This window comes from Orycteropus afer, unplaced genomic scaffold (genome assembly GCF_000298275.1).
Source record: "Orycteropus afer afer isolate SDZICR_OR568_19922 unplaced genomic scaffold, OryAfe1.0 scaffold00055, whole genome shotgun sequence".
In the NCBI taxonomy this organism is placed as follows: Eukaryota; Metazoa; Chordata; class Mammalia; order Tubulidentata; family Orycteropodidae; genus Orycteropus; species Orycteropus afer.
Genome location: NW_006921642.1, coordinates 6810739 through 6816691, shown reverse-complemented (window position 1 = coordinate 6816691; position 5953 = coordinate 6810739). Strand labels below are relative to the sequence as shown.

At 36.3% G+C, this 5953-nt stretch overlaps 1 pseudogene; it reads left to right on the top strand.

Annotated features, from left to right (window-relative positions):
- Window positions 1–999: 999 nt before the first annotated feature.
- Window positions 1000–5953, top strand: part of LOC103195389 — a 6959-nt pseudogene continuing 2005 nt past the window's right edge.

Sequence of the window (5953 nt, the reverse complement as noted above, 5' to 3'; positions counted from 1 at the left end):
GTCTCAGAATGGCATAGTGCCTTAGGCATTGGACTGCTAACCAGAAGGCTGGTGGTTCAAACCCACTAGCCACTCCTCGGAAGGAAGATTGGGCAATCTACTTCTGTAGAGATATTGCCTCAGAAACCCAAGGAGGGGGTCGCTGTGAGTTGGATTTGACTCAACGGCAATGAGTTAGTGAGTTTAGGTCTCCAGTTATTCCAAATATTCTGGAATATTTTTTTCAAATTAATTAATTAAAGCTCTTTTTAAAATTTTTTTAATATATGATTTAATATAAATATTGGTATTAAATGGATATAGAGGAAAAGTAATTTAGATTTGAAATTTATATCACATATCAAAATTAACTGTTGTTGTTGTTGTTATGTGTCGTCGAGTTGGCCCCTACTCATAGCGACCCCTCCTTGGGTTTCCGAGGCAGTATCACTACGGAAGTAGGATTGCTCAACCTTCCTTCCGAGGAGTGGCTGGTGGGTTTGAACCAACAGCCTTCTGGTTAGCAGTCAAGTGCTTTAGCCACTATCCTACCAGAGCTCCTATCAAAATTAACTACAATTAAATATTTTAAAAAGTGAGGCAGAAAGCTAACACACTACCAAGCCTTTGGAGGAACAATATCCTAAAGCAACAAATAAATTATGAAGGTGGAGGGAAAAGTCAACTACATTGTGTCAAAGTTAAAACTTCAACATATAAAAATCATAAACCAAGACTAATAAACCAATTCATTTATTCCCAAGTGAGATTTTACCATTCTATATATTTAAGCCTTCTTATCCTACTTCCGTAGTGATACTGCCTCGGAAACCCAAGGAGGGGTCGCTATGAGTCAGGTTTGACTCGACGGCATATAACAACAACAACAACAAGACAAATTGAATTTAAGGAGCAACAGAAGTTTGGACTCTATAACAGTTCGGAATTATTTCCTAGAGTAATTTTGTTATCTATTCCATTATATGAGATGATAAAGTTTCTTCTTTATGTCCTCTGTGATACTTGCCTATTGTGGTAGAAAGTAAAAGTCATTTATTAAATATTTAGAATTCTTAATGGTTATTATTTTAATTACATTTAATTGGAAAGATAGTGTCTGGATGCTTCCTATGTGCTGGTCCCAGTGTTGGGTGCTAGGATACAAAGATGAATAGGAGCTTCCTCTAGTCCTCCAAAGCTTATATGCTTTGGACAAGACAGATATGTACACAGTAGACAACAACATTGAATGATAATGTTGGTGAAGGATACTGAATATATCATGGGTTACCAAAAGAATGAACAAATCAATCTTGGCAGAAGTACAACCATAATATTCCCTAGAAGTGAGAGTGGTGAAAGTCTTCATCTCACATACTTTGGGCATATTATCAGGAGGGACTGTCCCTGGAGAAGGACATTATGCTTGGTGAAGTAGAGGTTCAACAAAAATGAGGACAACCCTAAACAAGATGTATTGACACAGTGGCTGCAAAAACGGGCTCAAATATAGCAATGATTGTGAGGATAGAGCAGGACTGGGTGGTGTTTTGATCTGTTGTACATAGGGTGGCTGTGAGTTGGAACTGACTCAATGATATCTCACAACAACACAGCAGCTACTGGGAACGGTATGAAGAAGTGAGGTGAGAGCCAAGGAGACATTTACTTTTAACCTGAGAATTTTTTCAGAGAATCAGTAAGAAAAAAGGTCTTTTCAAGTATAGACATTCCATGGATTATGAATGAGTTCTGTTCCTAAATCTGTCTTAAGTTGAATTTGTTCATAATTTGGAGCAACTAGGTATGATTTGTATCTAACATCAGTTATCAAATGTATCTTTCATTACATAAAAAAATCAAAGAAACATAGATAAAATAAAACCATCTTTAACATAATAACACAGTAATAATAATAATATTTGGATGCCTGTCACAATGTAACATGTTTTGTTATTATAAAGCATTGTACATACCTCAAAATTTTAATATAAAAGACTTTATGAGGCTTGATTCTTAAGTACAGTTGTTTGTAAGTCAGACCTTCATAATCCAGGGTCTGCCTGTAAAGGAAAAGGTATTTTGGAATGCCACCACAAGTTTCATGAATAATTAGTTGGTTTAATAGGAGAGAAATATGGAATAGGATGCTGAAGAGGGTGGTTGAGGTTATACTGTGTATTAAGATCTGTTGTTTCACTGTTATGTGCCATTGAGTCTGTTCTGACTTGTGATGCTATGTACAACAAAACAAAACTCTGCCCAGTCCTGTGGCATCCTCACAGTTGTTGCTATGCTTGTGCCCATGGTTGTAGCCACTGTGTCTGTCCATTTCATTGAGGTTCTTCCTGTTTTTCATTGACCCTCTATTTTACCACGAATGATACTCCAAGGAAGTATTCCTCCTGATAACATGACCAAAATACGAGAGACAGTCTCATCATCTTTGCCTCTAAGGAACAGTCTGGCTGTACTTCTTTCAAGATAGATTTGTTTGTTCTTTTGCCATCCATGGTATATTCAATATTCTTCCCCAACAACATAATTCAAATGCATCAATTCTTCTTCAGTCTTCCTTATTCATTGTTTAGGTTTCATATGTATGTGAGGCTATTGAAAAAACTGTGGGTTGGTCAGGCACACCTTAGTCTTCAAAGTGACATCTTTACTCTTAACACTAAACAGGTCTTTTGCAGTAGATTTGCCCAGCGCAATAGATCCTTAGACTTCTTGACTCCTACTCCATGGGCATTGATTATAGGTCCAAGTAAAATGAAACCCTTGACAGCTTCAATATTTTCTCCATTTATCATGATGTTGTTTACTGGTCTGGTTTTGAGGATTTTTGCATTCTTTATGTTGAAGTGTAATCCATACTGACGACTGTAGTCTTTGATTCTTATCATCAGTAAGTGCTTCAAGTCTTCTTCACTTTTAGTGAGCAAGGTTGTGTCATCTGCATGTTGCAGGTTGGTAATGTGTCTTCCTCCAATCTTGATGCTACCTCCTTCTTCATGTCTTCTCAAATTATTTGCTCACTGTGGTAGTTCAGTTTGTGTGTCAACTTGGCTGGGCCTGGTTGAGTGGCTGGGCAGCTGAATGTAGTATTCCCCAAGATAAGACTGGTAATCAACTCCATGGTGCAATCAATTGTGAGGCTGAGTAGCTGCCTTAGGGAAGTTGTCTGCTTCCTGTATATAAGGAGAAGCCTTGGGGAATGGTCTTTAGCTTATGACATGCTTGAACTCTTCATGTAACTGTGTCATGTTCTGCCATGCTCTGCCGAACTTAGGACTTTCAGTGAACTTGAATTAACGGCCTGCCATGTGGTTTGGTAACATTGGGACTATGCCTTTTTACTCGTCAACCTTGGGCTTGTCATCCTCAGCAGCCAGCAGCTGTCTGAGTGAAGAAAACCCTCTAACTTCAGTGGACTGGGAGCAGGAAGCAGAGCTGAAGACCAAGGTTGAGGGGCTTTTACCAGCCCCTGGAACCTGGAGCTTTGAACTCAGACTTAAAGCCTCCATACTGTTAGAGAATAAACTCCTGTTTCCTCCAGCCATCCCATTGGTGGTATATTCTTGTCAGAGAGCTACTAGGTAACCAGAACACTCACTATACAAATTGAATAAGTATGGTGAAATGATACAATCCTGACTCACATCCTTCCTCCTTTTAAACCATGCAGTGTCTTTTTATTCTGTTCAAATGATAGCCTCTCTTGGTCTACATAGACCAAGTTTCTCATGAGCACAACTAAGTGTCCTGGAATTCTCATTCTACATAATGTTATCCATAATTTGTTATGATCCACAAAGTCAGATGCCTTTGCCTGGTCAATAAAACACAGATAAACATTTTTATGATATTCTCTGCTTTCAGCAAAGGTCCATCTGACATCTGCAATTATATCCCTAGTTTCATATCCCCTTCCAAATCCGGCTTAAACTTCTGGAAGTTACCTGTCAATGTATTGCTGCAACAGGTTTTGAATTGCCTTCTGCAAAATTTTACCTGCATGTGATATTCATGATATTGTTCAATAATTTCCACATGCTGTTGGATCACCTTTCTTAGGAATGGAGACAAATACCAGTCACTTGCAGTCAGTTGGCCGGGTAGCTCTCTTTCAAATTTCTTAGCATAGATCAAGGAGTACTTCCAGCTCTGTGTCTACTTGTTAAAACCTCTCAGTTGGTATTCTGCCAAATCCTGTAGGCTTGTTTTTTGCCAATTCCTTCAGTACAAATTGGACTTCTTTCTTTAACACCATCCGTTCTTGATCATATGCTATCTCCTAAAGTGTGATTGTCAAGCAATTCTTTTTGGTAGGGTGATTCTGTGTATTCCTTCCAAGATAGAGACTACCATATTTAGGATCTATATTAAAGTAGATAAATGGATTTAGTCTGAGTAATAATGTGGATTTCATTTTTAGGGCTTTGGACATCCCTGCTGGAGAAGCTTCTTTTGGAACATTGCTGTTCCCTCACCCTGAACCTCTCCAGTGGATCTGTGGCCTGGCTGGAGTTAGCTCTGAAGCAAGAGTGCAATTTTTTAGCTGTGTAGATTTAGGAAGATTTCTTAACCTCTCTAAACCTCCTTATCTTGGGGCAAAATGGGAATGTGCTAATGAGATTATATTACTATTCATTCAGAAAGATTGATGTGATTTTATAAATTTTTTTGTCTTCTTTTCTTAATGAATTCATAGAAGAAAAACTTGTGACCCATTCAACATGTGCAATAAAATGGCTTTGTGCAATTATATACACCTGTGAAACCATCAGTACAATTAAGATAGAGAACGTTTCCATCATGCCCATGAGATTCCTCATTCTCTTTTGCAGATGATTTCGCCCCCCAACCAGGTTCGAGACAATCTCTGGTCAGCTTACATCATTATAAATTTCATATAAAAAAGTTTCATTTTCTATAAATGTAATAATATAGTGTGCTGTGATTTATTTCTGGTTTTGAGTTTTTTTAATGTTGTTATATTGATAATTTGATATTTTAAATTTCTGAATAATATTCCATTATATGATTTTTTTAAAGAAGATGTTATGAACATTTATACACAAGTGTATATTGACATAAATTTTTTATCTGAATAAATACCTGGTAGTTGAATGGGTGTGTTGTTTGGTAGGTATATGTATAACTATATAAGAAATTTGAAAACACTGTTTTCAAAATTGGTTGCACCAGTTTATATGTCACATATATCAGAAGTTTTTGAGAGTTTTAGTTGAGCCACTTCCTCACCAGTACTTAGTGCTATTATTTTTCTTTTCTTTTCTATCCTTCCTTCCTTTCTTTTTTTAACTTCAGTCTTTCTAAATTGGTAAATAGTGTATCTCATTGTGGAAAGTTATGTAGAATTTTTTTTTATTGATGGGAAATACATATCTAAATTGTTCAATGATGACGAAACCTCAGATCAGTTATTCTCAAAAGGTTTAGGAAAAGAGGGAAAAAAATTTGTTTGTACTGTTCTTGAAAATTTTTATAAGTTTAGGGTTATTTTAGAGTGAAAAAAGAAAAAGACTAAAAGGTTTCCATAATCAGAAATAAATGTTATTAAAATAACTGGAATACTGAATTAAAAGGGCTATATAATTATTTGTGTGAATTCTGAACATTTTTATTAGAGAATAAATGACCTAATTTCATCTCATTATTTCATGATAAACTGAGAATTTTAGTTTATATGTACAAAAAGAATCAACAATTTAATATTTTTATTTTGTTCTCTAAAATATTACAGCAATATTTTTTTTTCCTTGAAAATTTGTTGTTTTTACTTTTATGGTAATTTTATTGTATAGTATTATTTTGCTTTGTGGTCAATGAGATTTGTGGATCCCTATATGAGCCTTAGGAGCTCTGGTAGCATAGTGCCTAAGGCATTTGACTGCTAACCAGAAGGCTGATGGTTCAAACCCACCAGCCACTCCTCGGAAGGAAGATG